Source organism: Pseudoliparis swirei, chromosome 11 (assembly GCF_029220125.1).
Source record: "Pseudoliparis swirei isolate HS2019 ecotype Mariana Trench chromosome 11, NWPU_hadal_v1, whole genome shotgun sequence".
Taxonomy (NCBI): Eukaryota; Metazoa; Chordata; class Actinopteri; order Perciformes; family Liparidae; genus Pseudoliparis; species Pseudoliparis swirei.
This window is the reverse complement of record NC_079398.1, coordinates 23,321,625-23,336,662: the sequence shown is the minus strand read 5'-3', so window position 1 is coordinate 23,336,662 and position 15,038 is coordinate 23,321,625. Positions and strand designations below refer to the sequence as shown.

The 15,038-nt window shown below is 46.7% G+C and overlaps 1 long non-coding RNA gene across 3 annotated transcripts; it reads right to left on the bottom strand.

Moving 5' to 3' along the window:
• Positions 1–11,695: 11,695 nt before the first annotated feature.
• On the bottom strand, positions 11,696–14,856 carry LOC130201732 (uncharacterized). 3 transcript variants are annotated; one of them, XR_008833240.1, is made up of 3 exons: positions 14,612–14,856; positions 13,019–13,119; positions 11,696–12,438 (listed from the first exon to the last, which is right to left on the bottom strand). It is a non-coding gene; the product is annotated as an uncharacterized LOC130201732 (long non-coding RNA). The 3 variants fall into 3 exon arrangements; XR_008833239.1 differs by lacking the exon at positions 14,612–14,856 and adding an exon at positions 12,573–12,713 and having other exon boundaries at positions 13,019–13,164; XR_008833238.1 differs by lacking the exon at positions 14,612–14,856 and having other exon boundaries at positions 13,019–13,164.
• Positions 14,857–15,038: the final 182 nt, after the last annotated feature.

Below are 15,038 nucleotides of genomic sequence, written 5' to 3'. Positions count from 1 at the left end.
GGAGTGGACGTGGACATGGTGGAGGAGTACAAGTACCTGGGCGTCTCCATCGACAGCCGACTGAACTGGAAGGCCAACATCAACGCTGTGTACAAGAAGGGATGAGTCGTCTCTTTTTCCTGAGAAAGCTTGATCCTTCAACGTGTGCAGCAAGATGCTGGAGTTATTCTACCAGTCGGTTGTCGCCAGTGTGCTGCACTTTGCCATTGTCTGCTGGGGAGCAGCATCGAGCCGGTGACACCAGCCGTCTTAACAAACTGGTTAGGAAGGCTGGCTCCATCATCGGCTGCCAGCTGGAGCACCTGGAACAGGTGGTGGAGAGGAGGTCGTTGAAGAAACTGGTGTCCATATTGGACAACCCGGACCACCCTCTCCACCACCTCCTACAGGGACAGAGGAGTACTTTCTCCAGACGTCTCCTCACGCTCCGCTGCCACAAGGAGAGATACAGGAGAACATTCCTGCCGACGGCTATGAGGCTCTACAACAGTTCACCTCTTGCCAGATCACCCTAACCCTTCTTATATTTTGTGTTTTGTTTTTTTATTCTTGTGTGTTGCTGCTACTGACTCGACAAATTTCCCCTTGGGGATTAATAAAGTATATATCTATCTATCTATCTATCTATACAGTGCCACTGCCCTTCCCCCCCTCGGCAGGTCTGATCATGACCTGGTCCGGCTGACACCAGGTCTGTTCCTCTGGTGAAGAGGCTGTGACCACCAGGACTGTGAGGAGGTGGTCTCTGGAGGCTAACGACGCTCTACAGGACTGCTTCGAGTCAACGGACTGGGATGTGCTGTGTGGACCGCACGGGGAGGACATCAACAGGATGACCGACTGCATCACGGAATACATCAAGTTCTGTGAACACACCACCATCCCATCACGGACTGTGCTGCTTCCCCAACAACAAGCCCTGGATCACCAGGGACCTGAAGGCGCTTCTTAACATGAAGAAAGCTGCTTTCAGGTCTGGAGACAGGGAGGAGCTGAGGAGAGCCCAGCGCAACCTGAAGGTGAAGCTCAGGGAGGGCAAGGACTCCTACAGGAGGAAGCTGGAGGCCAAACTCCAGCTGAACAACACAAGGGAGGTGTGGTCTGGGATGAAGCAGATAACTGGCTTCAAGGTGGGAGGGAGACAGCCAGGGGGCTCCCTGGAGAGGGCCAACCAGCTCAACTGTTTCTTCAACAGGTTCAGTTCACAGCCCCCCCCCCCCCCGTCTCCTCCACACATCACACCTCCCAAACACCTCCCCCTCTGTCCCCCCTGTTGACCTGCACATCCACCGAGCCCTCAGCATCAATGGGCTCCTCCACCCTCCCCCCTCTCTCTGTGACGACTGACCAGGTGAGAAGACAGCTGGAGAAACTACTCCAGCGCAGAGCTGAAGGTCCTGATGGCATCAGCCCCAGGGTCCTAAAGACCTGCCCACCCAGCTGTCTGGTGTCCTGCAGCGCCTCTTCAACCTCAGCCTGAGGCAGGGGGAGGTCCCGGTGCTGTGGAAGACGTCGTGCCTGGTCCCTGGCCCAAAGAAGTCAGCACCATCTGGCCTCAACGACTACCGACCGGTCGCCCTCACCTCCCATGTGATGAAGGTGCTGGAGAGGCTGGTCTTGGCCCACCTCCGGCCGCAGGTGAAATCATCGCTGGACCCTCTGCAATTTGCTTACCAGCCTCATGTGGGAGTGGACGACGCCATCATCTACCTGCTGCAACGAGCTCAGTCGCACCTGGATGGAACCGGTGTCTCTGTGAGAGTCACTTTCTTTGACTTCTCCAGTGCATTTAACACCATCCAGCCACTGCTGCTGAGTGAGAAGCTGCGGTGGCGGTGTGGACGCGTCCACCATCTCCTGGATCACTGACTACCTCACAGGCAGACCACAGTTTGTCAGAATGGGCGTGTGCTGTCTGGAACGGTGGTCAGTGATGTTGAGCCCCACAGGAACTGTTCTGTCTCCCTTCCTCTTCACCCTGTACACCAGTGACTTCCAGTACAACACGGAGTCATGCCATCTGCAGAAGTACTCTGATGACTCTGCAGTGGTCGGGTGTATTAGGGATGGACGGGAGGAGGAGTACAGGGCAGTGGTGAGTGACTTTGTAAAGTGGGCCGATGAGAACCACCTGCGGCTGAACGTGGCCAAGACCAGAGAGATGGTGGTGGACTTCAGGAGGAAGAGCTCCTCCCCCTCTGAGTGTCCTGGGAGTGGACGTGGACATGGTGGAGGAGGACCAGTACCTGGGCGTCTCCATCGACAGCCGACTGAACTGGAAGGCCAACATCAACGCTGTGTACAAGAAGGGGATGAGTCGACTCTTTGTCCTGAGAAAGCTTCGATCCTTCAACGTGTGCAGCAAGATGCTGGAGTTATTCTACCAGTCGGTTGTGGCCAGTGTGCTGCACTTTGCCATTGTCTGCTGGGGGAGCAGCATCGGAGCCGGTGACACCAGCCGTCTAACAGACTGGTGAGGAAGGCTGGCTCCATCATCGGCTGCCAGCTGGAGCACCTGGAACAGGTGGTGGAGAGGAGGACGTTGAAGAAACTTGTGTCCATATTGGACCACCCGGACCACCCTCTCCACCACCTCCTACAGGGACAGAGGAGTACTTTCTCCAGACGTCTCCTCACGCTGCCACAAGGACAGATACAGGAGAACATTCCTGCCGGCGGCTATGAGGCTCTATAACAAATCACCTCTTGCCAGATCATAGTGCAATAACTACAACAATAACTGAATACTTACACTATGTTGATCTGCACTTCACACATCTCATTTGTTTGCACTACACACATACACACACATTTCATTTCATTTGCTCTGCACTCATACACACACTTTGCTTTTTGCACTCTGTCTATATTTAATATTTTTGTATTAGATTTGTCAGTGTTGTGTGTTGTGTATGCATGTGTGTTGTATATTTACATATATATTTTGTTTTGTATTTTACTTTTATCTTACTTGTATACTTCCATATCTTTCATCCCTGTTTCTTATATTTTGTGTTTTGTTTTTTATTCTTGTGTGTTGCTGCTACTGGGGATTAATAAAGTATATATCTATCTATATAGGTTTGCAATCAGCATACCAACACGTCAAAGACTCTCAAACCATTAATGGGAGTAGAGTTGCTTTCTAGCCGAGGTCTTATCTCGGTGCACCTGCTGTTCCCGTAGATATAGAGCCTTTACATTTACAGAAAAATGTAAAATGATTTATTTCTTCTCGTTGAATTTCTCTGTTGTTTGTAAGACCTGCCTTGATGAAATGTTCGTTATTTATTCTTTTTTCTATTTTGAACATAATTTACTTTTTTTGTGAAGTTGTACAATAAAGTTTTTAAAAAGAATTAAAACGATAGTCGCCTCTCATTTCACGTGTTTTTTGGTGATTCAGTTTGCAGCCAACGCAAAAGAAACGTTGGACTTGGCGTCAGGTGTCTGCTGCTCAGGTCAGTAAAGAGTTCACCCGGCTTGGAACAGTTCAGCTCCACACCTTCCTTCTTGTCTTGGTTGTTTTCATCCTGTCTCGAACTATCACGTCATTCCAGATCCTGCTCCCATCTCGTCAGTCCAACTCCCTTCACCTGCCTCTGGTCACTCCCTCGTTAGTCCCTCATTACCTTCACCTGGTCCTCACGCCCGTCTCACCTGTTGCCCGTCCCCTCGTTAGTCCCTCATTACCTTCACCTGGTCCTCACGCCCGTCTCACCTGTTGCCCGTCCCCTCGTTAGTCCCTCATTACCTTCACCTGGTCCTCACGCCCGTCTCACCTGTTGCCCCTCCCCTCGTTAGTCCCTCATTACCTTCACCTGGTCCTCACGCCCGTCTCACCTGCAGCCCCTCCCCTCGTTAGTCCCTCATTCCCTTCACCTGGTCCTCACGCCCGTCTCACCTGCAGCCCCTCCCCTCGTTAGTCCCTCATTACCTTCACCTGGTCCTCACGCCCGTCTCACCTGTTGCCCGTCCCCTCGTTAGTCCCTCATTACCTTCACCTGGTCCTCACGCCCGTCTCACCTGTTGCCCGTCCCCTCGTTAGTCCCTCATTACCTTCACCTGGTCCTCACGCCCGTCTCACCTATTGCCCGTCCCCTCGTTAGTCCCTCATTACCTTCACCTGGTCCTCACGCCCGTCTCACCTGTTGCCCGTCCCCTCGTTAGTCCCTCATTACCTTCACCTGGTCCTCACGCCCGTCTCACCTGTTGCCCGTCCCCTCGTTAGTCCCTCATTACCTTCACCTGGTCCTCACGCCCGTCTCACCTGCTGCCCCTCCCCTCGTTAGTCCCTCATTACCTTCACCTGGTCCTCACGCCCGTCTCACCTGCAGCCCCTCCCCTCGTTAGTCCCTCATTCCCTTCACCTGGTCCTCACGCCCGTCTCACCTGCAGCCCCTCCCCTCGTTAGTCCCTCATTCCCTTCACCTGGTCCTCACGCCCGTCTCACCTGTTGCCCCTCCCCTCGTTAGTCCCTCATTACCTTCACCTGGTCCTCACGCCCGTCTCACCTGTTGCCCATTCCCTCGTTAGTCCCTCATTACCTTCACCTGGTCCTCATGCCCGTCTCACCTGTTGCCCGTCCCCTCGTTAGTCCCTCATTACCTTCACCTGGTCCTCACGCCCGTCTCACCTGTTGCCCCTCCCCTCGTTAGTCCCTCATTACCTTCACCTGGTCCTCACGCCCGTCTCACCTGTTGCCCATTCCCTCGTTAGTCCCTCATTACCTTCACCTGGTCCTCATGCCCGTCTCACCTGCTGCCCGTCCCCTCGTTAGTCCCTCATTACCTTCACCTGGTCCTCATGCCCGTCTCACCTGCAGCCCCTCCCCTCGTTAGTCCCTCATTACCTTCACCTGGTCCTCACGCCCGTCTCACCTGCAGCCCCTCCCCTCGTTAGTCCCTCATTACCTTCACCTGGTCCTCACGCCCGTCTCACCTGCAGCCCCTCCCTCGTTAGTCCCTCATTACCTTCACCTGGTCCTCACGCCCGTCTCACCTGCAGCCCCTCCCCTCGTTAGTCCCTCATTACCTTCACCTGGTCCTCACGCCCGTCTCACCTGTTGCCCATTCCCTCGTTAGTCCCTCATTACCTTCACCTGGTCCTCACGCCCGTCTCACCTGTTGCCCGTCCCCTCGTTAGTCCCTCATTACCTTCACCTGGTCCTCACGCCCGTCTCACCTGTTGCCCGTCCCCTCGTTAGTCCCTCATTACCTTCACCTGGTCCTCACGCCCGTCTCACCTGTTGCCCGTCCCCTCGTTAGTCCCTCATTACCTTCACCTGGTCCTCACGCCCGTCTCACCTGTTGCCCGTCCCGTCGTTAGTCCCTCATTACCTTCACCTGGTCCTCACGCCCGTCTCACCTGTTGCCCATTCCCTCGTTAGTCCCTCATTACCTTCACCTGGTCCTCACGCCCGTCTCACCTGTTGCCCGTCCCCTCGTTAGTCCCTCATTACCTTCACCTGGTCCTCACGCCCGTCTCACCTGTTGCCCGTCCCCTCGTTAGTCCCTCATTACCTTCACCTGGTCCTCACGCCTGTCTCACCTGTTGCCCGTCCACTCGTTAGTCCCTCATTACCTTCACCTGGTCCTCACGCCCGTCTCACCTGTTGCCCGTCCCCTCGTTAGTCCCTCATTACCTTCACCTGGTCCTCACGCCCGTCTCACCTGTTGCCCATTCCCTCGTTAGTCCCTCATTACCTTCACCTGGTCCTCAAGCCCGTCTCACCTGTTGCTCATTCCCTCGTTAGTCCCTCATTACCTTCACCTGGTCCTCACGCCCGTCTCACCTGTTGCCCATTCCCTCGTTAGTCCCTCATTACCTTCACCTGGTCCTCATGCCCGTCTCACCTGCAGCCCCTCCCCTCGTTAGTCCCTCATTACCTTCACCTGGTCCTCATGCCCGTCTCACCTGTTGCCCGTCCCCTCTTTAGTCCCTCATTACCTTCACCTGGTCCTCACGCCCGTCTCACCTGTTGCCCGTCCCCTCGTTAGTCCCTCATTCCCTTCACCTGGTCCTCACGCCCGTCTCACCTGTTGCCCGTCCCCTCGTTAGTCCCTCATTCCTTCACCTGGTCCTCACGCCTCTCACCTGTTGCCCGTCCCTCGTTAGTCCCTCATTCCTTCACCTGGTCCTCACGCCCGTCTCACCTGTTGCCCGTCCCCTCGTTAGTCCCTCATTACCTTCACCTGGTCCTCACGCCCGTCTCACCTGTTGCCCGTCCCCTCGTTAGTCCCTCATTACCTTCACCTGGTCCTCACGCCTGTCTCACCTGTTGCCCGTCCCCTCGTTAGTCCCTCATTACCTTCACCTGGTCCTCACGCCCGTCTCACCTGTTGCCCGTCCCCTCGTTAGTCCCTCATTACCTTCACCTGGTCCTCACGCCCGTCTCACCTGTTGCCCGTCCCCTCGTTAGTCCCTGTCTCCTCAGGTTCCCTCACTCGCCCTCTGCCAGATTGTCTTGTGTTTTCGTGCCAAGTCCTCCAGCGTTATTAGTGTATATCCCTGACCTGCCTGCCCTGACCTCTGATTCTCTGCCCCGCCCCTTTTTGGACTTGTTTGCTTCTTGGACTGATCTCCCGGTTTTGACCCCGCCTGTTTTCAACTAAAGACATTCATCTTTGTTACTCCTGTCTGAGTCGTGCTTTTGGGTCCACTCTAATGGCATCGTGACACGGCTTCTATGAGCAGGGTCCACTCAAACTAAACTAATCCTAACCCTTCCTTTAATTCAATTCAATTCAGTTTATTTGTATAGCCCAATTTCACAAATTACAAATTTGTCTCGGAGTGCTTTACAATCTGTACACATAGACATCCCTGCCCCAAAACATCACATCGGACCAGGAAAAACTCCCAAATAACCCTTCAGGGGGAAAAAAAGGGAAGAAACCTGGAGGAGAGCAACAGAGGAGGATCCCTCTCCTAGGATGGACAGATGCAATAGATGTAATGTGTACAGAAGGACAGATTTAGAGTTAAAATACATTCAATGAATATGACAGAGTGTATGAATAGTTCATAGTAGGCATATTCCACGATGGAGACCTCCACGATCCATCAGGCAGATGGCGGTGGGGAGGAGGAGTGGGCGGAGTCTCAACAGGACAGTGGCGTAGTCATGAGCAGGAATTCCACGACCCAGACGATCCATCAGGCAGATAGGATCTATGCCGTCTCATAGGGTCCGATGACCCCATGAGACGTAAAGTCAAAAGGACTTCGGGGAGAAAGCAGAGTTAGTAAGGTGTGATTGAGAGATGAAAATTCATCCTTAAGGAGAGAAAAAAGAGGAGATAGGTACTCAGTGCATCCTAAAACGTCCCCCGGCAGCTATAAGCCTATAGCAGCATATCAAGGGGCTGGACCAGGGCAAACCTGATTCAGCCCTAACTATAAGCTCTGTCAAAGAGGAAGGTCTTAAGTCTACTCTTAAACGAGGTGACTGTGTCTGCCTCCCGGACTGAAATTAATCTGTTAGTCTTAAAGAAAGCAGAGTTTACACCACGTTGCTGAACCCAAAAAGACACGTTGAGTGCAGCGGTGTTAAGTAGAAGTTCCTATACGGCATGAGAGATTGTTCTTCATATTTATGCGCATCTCTCTGCTGCGGGTGAGTTAATGCATTCAGTTGTATTTTCAGTGCCGCTGTGACCTTCCTGAAAAAGTTATCTTCTTATTCATTTTCATAAATACATTTTTAGCCTTAGCAGTCACATCAGCAGGATATGATATTCATGCAGTGGGCGGCTTTTGCAGCTGCTTATCAGCTTTTGACCTGCTGCAGAGGGACACCTGTTTGAAGGTTACAGGCTGCATACGTTTACCATCGCTACTCGGAGGCCTTTAACATCATTCCAAAAGGTCCGAGAACACTTTGTTTCTCATTTTGCATCACACTCCCACATATGACACATGCAGGAACAGGAGCGAAGGGAGCAACAAAAGGATGTGGGGAGGGACGGGGGGAGGGGGGGCAGATAAACAAAAAATGTCCAACAGCTGTTTGCTTTTTAATCTGCAGCCATCAGATCCTGCAGGTCTTTGATGGGCAAGCCACACGAATGACTGAACTAGATCTTCCCTATAGAGCCTTATTAGGAAGCTTCTCTGCATGCATGTAAATCAGCGCGCAGCCTTTTTCATAGGAGATGGATTATTAAAATCCACAGAGGAGACGTGTTGCACTATCAACAAACCAACAGGCCTAAAGATTGCAACAGGAGTGATGATGGAGTGACTTTCTGCTGGTCGTCCTGACTCACACCCTTCCTTGTTAATGAGTGACTTGATCCCAACAGGCGGATGTGTCATTATCATATCCTAATAACATTGATTTCTTCATTAGAATTTCCACTAAATAGACCCTAATTAATTTCAACTGGCCAGCAGCAGCATGTTTCTCCTTCTCATTCAGCAGCTCATTTCACACCCTTATGAAACATGATGTTGCAAGGCAGATCTCCCGAGGCTCTGCGTGCCTAAGGTCACAAGTTGTCTATTTTTAGGTTACATTAGTCATAAAGTCAGAGATAAAATAAGATAATCCTTGATTATTCCCACAACGGGGAAATTTGCAGGATTACAGCAGAGTGAGTATAGTGCAAACAAACAAACACCTGACATAAACAAGATCCAAACAAGGAATAAATAAGTAATCAAAAAAATATAAAATATGATATAGTCGGACTAAATGTTAAACTACAAACCTTCATAAACCACTGTCTAAGACGCATCCTGGAGTCTTCTGGCCAAACACAATGAGCAACATCAACCTATGGGAATGCACAAAACAAGAAACAGTAGATATACAGCTGTTAAGGAGAAAATGGAGCTGGATTGGACACACACTACGAAGAAACACAACAGCAATAACAAAACAGGCACTGACATGGAACCCACAAGGCAAACGGGGTCGAGGACGACCCAAAAACACCTGGAGAAGTACACTCAAAAAAATAAATTGTTGGTGTTGTAAATTATACTTAATTAATTGGTATATATTCTACATTGTATTAATACGTTTCACTGATTACTAGACTTTATTAAGTAAAAGTTACACATTTTAATCATACAATAAATTAACTCTGCGGGAAGAGTAAATGTTACTCCCCAATTTCTCATACTGTTTACATGTTTTATAATGACTGAACATAAACCGAAAAAGGTAAGTACATTTTAATTAATCTAAACATCTATCGCGTTTGTAACAATCGACGGGCGCAATTCGCATTCAAGGCGGCGACGAGACGAGACGTTGGAGGAGACGTTGGAGGAGAGCTTCATGCCAGAACAAGTAAGTCGTCTCTACGTTTTTGAAAATATATGGTCCTTGTTACGCGTGTGAGAGAAAGACGTTTGCGAGCCGCAATATTCCAACAGCTGCCGGCTTTATGTCAGTAACGCTCGGTACATTGTTTGAACATCCTGAAATAAGACTGAAACATGCTAGCTATGACAGCGCTGTGTTAGCTAATGTTTGCTGTCTGGTTCTCTGTCGGTTTCATTCAGTGGCGGCTGGTGACATTCTTTTTGTTGGGCGCGGTTTAAATAGCACTCGACAATGAGAAGAAACAAGGCTTTGAGTAGAATATTGTAAAAAACTAAGCTTTATTTCAAGAAAACACCGTGCTCAACTGACTCCTGCTCGGTCGGAAGTGCAACTGAAGCCTCGCCATCGAGACACAACTCATGGAGTAGATGGTGGTGTTCGCCGTACTCTTTCCTTTCTTTTTTTAAATATCTTGAACCCAAAATCAACGGTTGGTTGCGCACGCAGGTCCGCTCCACAGGTACACCGCGCTGTTTTGCCTGGCAGGTTTTTGACAAGGCGATTTTGGTGCGGCTGTACACGCACACGCACGTTTGGCCAGCGCCCGTAAAAGGGGACGGGGCTTCTCTCAGTGATGATGAGTGGCGATATATTATTTGTAGTCACATTTAACTTAAGTGGTTGTTGACAGGGGCTTACTCCTACTCTGTTGATTCTATGTTCCTCCACACTCCATGCTTCCACAAATGAGTCTTGCTTTCACTGTTTCTGCAGATGTATGCAGTTCATTTTGCATGAAGGGGTTCAGTATTGACAACATATTTATTTATTCACAGAACCAAAGCATTGGGATGAAACGAGAAACTATTATCCGCAGCCTTATCCTGTACCTTGGTGAGAAAGAGGAGGCGTTATTTGAAGACTGCCTGGTAAGTTTTTAAAATTTATTTATTCATTTTATTGTATCAAAGTTTGTGTAATGTTTAATTAGCTGTTAGTTAATTAATATGTTGATACCATTGTCTAAATTCTTATTGTATGTTATATACAGGTGGACAGCCGCAGTGATGCATCTCGACACATCGTGAGGATCGTGGTTGTCCGTGGCACCGATGGAGAAGATCCCGTTGACGTATCGATCCTCCTTGAAGGCAAGGAGATGTTGGCGGGATGCGATTTATTTACTAAAAGACTGGTTTTAAGCATCGTACAAGGGTTATTGGCACGGTGACAATTTTCTCTTGTGAAGGTTTTGGAGGGGATTCCCCCCACGACCTCAAAGTCTTATATTTAGGTAGATATAATATATGTAATATAAAGCAGGAGGGTTATATCTGAGAGACAATTGGGAGGTCAAGGGTCAGTCTGCAGAGTATGCGTGCATGTGTATATGTGTGTGTGTCTCTGCCTGTGTGTGTATGTATGTGTCAGTGTGTGTCTGTGTGTGTGCGTCTGTCATTCTGTGTGTGTGTGCGTATGAGAGTGTGTGTCTGTGTGTGAGTATGTGTGTGTCTCTGCCTGTGTGTGTGTGTACGTATGTGAGTGTCTATGTGTTTCTGTCAGTGTGTGTGTGTGTGTGTGTGTATGCCTTTTATATTGTATTGTTTGAATAAATATAGACGTTTTATACTACTTCCGCTTAACAGATAAATCTGAAATTTATTTTGAAAGGTTCAAAGGAAGTGCACTTTGTTTTAGGTTAAAATGCGAACTTTATGGTGTAGATTACGGACAGATGCGCATTTTATAACAAGTTTAATAGTTGATTTGACCCGTATGGGACTAACTCTGTTAAGGTGGTGATGAGGTGGTGATAGTTTACGAGTTTTAATTAATGTATTGTCACCTAAAGAAAGAAAATAAAGGAGAGTCACCAGCATTAAATCTTCACGCCAATTCATATGATCCGTTTCAACGCTTATTGCTGTCATAATACGCAGGCGAAACATATAAAATAATAATAAATAAGACTACACAGCAAAATCCGCAGTGTCAATTCAACACCAATAGATTTAAATTCAACACTTTGAAAGTGTCTATATTGGTCCACCCCATTTTGAGTTAAAACTACACTTTTAAAAGTGTTAAAAGATCAACACTGTGATAGAGTTGAAGCAACTCTCTCAATAGTTGACATTTAACACCAGTCAACACAGGCCAGTGTTGAATTTACACAACACTAGTGTGCAGTGTCAGAATTTAACACTATCTCTATATTGTTTTAACACCGACTAGAGTTGCTGAGCTATGTAACACTATAGGGGATTTAAAATTAAACTCTGTATTTTACTCTTGTAGAGTTGATTTATATAACACTGTCGGGAGTTATAATCCTCAATGCTATATATGGTACAATTTTACTTTGGAATTCAGTATACTCCTAGTATTTAATTACAAAGAAGAAAATCAATACAAAAGTTTGTTCAAATAAAATTGTATTTTCAAGCCCACCACAAACATAGCATTAAAATAACATTTCTTAAATGGCAGCCTCAATAGTACAGGTCACACAAAACAATAGCATGGGTCACACAACATGGCACAATGTATATTTTTTCATCCATCTCATTAGATAACTGTTTATCATAGGGTCTATAATAAATCAACTCATCAATAGAAACAACATAAAATGAATCATCCCTCTCCTTGATACAATAAGCACTGAAGTGTCAGTGACAGTATTTGTTGAAAGTGTCCCGGTGCAAACGAATAAGGTGTTTCTTGAACCCTGAATAAGTGCAAAATAATATAGAACATTCCGGCTGTCCACATTTCAAACGTAATGTCTTTCCTGGATATAAACCATGGTAAAATCTCAAATGCTTACAAAGCAACATAGAACTTCTGTGGTGTAACTTGCAGATACAACAAATCAACATATTTGCATCCAAGGATGTGCGTCACCTCAGATACTTGTGTTCAGCAGTCTTGCTCTGAGCTCCTTCACACGAGGACTTTCCTTGGTACTTCCCACATCAATGTTGAACACAGTTGTTTGGATGAATGTGTAGAAGCTGATTCCCTATCGTCGTGGGTCCTTTTCCTCCCACCATCGTTCTCAAGAGTTATTGGTGCATCAGATGAATCAGAAGGCACAGAGGATACGGTGTCTGACACATTCGACTCAAAGGAAATTTCTGCTAGATCTGGTTGAAGCACAACTGCAAGACAGTTCAAAGAAATACACACAAAAATTGGTTATACCGTCACAACTCTACAATACTAGTCAGAAAAACAGCTCACAGTACATTACAGTTCATGATCCTCATTTTTCCCTAACAAAGCTAAATCTTACCTCCAGACTTTTCTGTGGACACATTGACGGTAAGGTCCCCTGCTTGTAAAAGTTCCTCAAACACATCTGCATCCACCTCTGTCCCTGATTGATCCGTCAAGTGCAAGTCTGTCTGTAGAGGAAGACTTAACTTTCCTATTACTGAGAGAATATCAGATTTAGAAAAATGGTCCTTTGTAAACTTCTATTGACACTTTTATTATTATAATATCTGAGCAGTGTGCAGAATATGTGATATAAATTCCCCATCACACACCAATTGTCCATTTTGACTTGCTCACAAGACATAACAATTGGTCAACATAATAAAAAAACAATTGATAGGCGAGGCAACCAAACATTACTTAAATTAATATAAAAAGACACTATAACATGAACTGACATTCAAGCAAATAATTAGTTTACTCCAAACAGATACAACTGTGTAATAAACAAGTAATACCAACCTCTCAATAAATGTATTGTAGTCTTCATAGCCTGCTTCGGTTTCTGCCACCTTAACATACTTCTGACTTGAACCAAATCTCACCTTGACCAGCATATTGTCCTACAAAGAAAAGAAAAAAACATTCATGAAAAGTCTAAAACTCATGTTTTGTTTCCCCCCTTGCCTTTTCTATGCCACCTGGCGTCGACAGTGTACAACTAAATCACATTAATGTGCATCATACTTGTGTGACTAACAATTTTAAGTCACTTAAGTGAGCGATGGGAGAGCTGGGCGCTCCATGCAGTCGCAGAAGTCAAGGCGCTGCCACTCTCCCAAAGTTTTCAATAGCGGCTCTGTTAAGCGCTTTACCCGACGAACGTGTCCCGAGGTCGGCCGCGAAACCGCCAGGTTACCCGCCCGTTATGGAGGACATTTTTTAGATTTTCAACCCGCCCAAAGTGATCGAAATTCGGACCCCAGACTTGGGCAAACCACGCCGAATCATGGAGCCACGGATAATCTTTAATTCGACTGGAGGAAGTTTTCCTTAAGCGGGTCCATAAACCGCTTAACCCGACAAAAGCGGGTCGCGCATTCACCAGGTCAGGACATTTTTGGAGTATGAAAGGGGCTTAAAAGAGCCTGAGCCTGACCTTCTGTTTAGCTAACTATGTGTCGGCCAGAACAGCAAGCTTGCACATCTCTTTACGTCTCCATTGTGCAGACATGTTTGTCCAAAGCATGTTTTAATTACTTTACTCCTTCTGACATTTGCATTTTTCCGGTCACGCATTATATCGATACACACAAATTCTAGCACAAGTTCTTGACTACAGGCTAGCTTAGAACATTAGCCACATGGCAGCCCTACCCACAGACATCGACACACGGACATACAAAATAACTTAAATTGCAAGTAGATAATGTCCACATGATAATACATTGACTTTCCATGTATTTCAAATAACTTCAGTTTAAATTTGAACCAAAACTAAGAAAGTGCAAAGAGCAGAGTGGAAACGTGGCTTACCCCGAAAAGTCCCGACACTAAGAGGAAGTAAAGCTAACGGAACAGTGAGATAAATGCAGTCAACATAAAATGCTCTTGACATTTCACGACAACCCCCACACATTTCTCTTTATTTAAAAGTGTCTAACCTTAATATGAAGCCCAATAGACTTGTTTAAATAATTTAATAAACACATGTGGGCGAAATGGCAGTAATAAACGAAAAGAAAAGAAAATAGTGGACAACATAGGATAATTGTTAACCTGCCTTCAAAATAAATGTCTGTGCTCTACCATTACAGAATTCTTTAAAAAAATTACAATTACGGTTCATAATATAACGTGATTGCAACGTGTGTTGATTATTCTAATTTCTTAATGAGAAAAAATATCACTATTCATCCTACTTGGCTAACATCACAGTCTTTGGCTAGATAAACATTCTTTATCCTATTCGGTTAGCTAAACATGCTGAGCTGGATAGCTAGCTAATGTTAGCTAACCATCAAGGATATACCTTTTCCAACGTTAATGTTACCTGTAGAAATACACACTAGGGTAGAACATTTAATGAAGAGACATATGCGGAGACATACTTACACACGTATCATCCTAGTCACAGTTGGAATGATGTCTGAACATGTCCAGTCCACAGAAAAGAGTCTTAAGGTGTTTGTCTGGCTGCGTGAAACAATCTCCCGCCTCTTTCAAACATGCAGCCTTCTGGGGGATGGGTAACACTAGCTGTAGTGTAAAATCAACACTGTAGAGTTGTTTGCAGATTATGCCATTTGACTCCCTGTATTAACACCAACTCATTTTGAACAATAACTCTCTTAGAGTTGATTAACACTAAACCTGAGTTGAAATAACTCTATATTTTAACACTCAACCCTAACACTGAACATCCAACACTTTCGATTTTGCTGTGTAGAGGACGCTTTTTCCAATTCATAACAGAATTGTAGAAAAGAGAGATAACAAACGGCAAAGATACGTTGATCAGAGACGTATTTGTAATACGTCA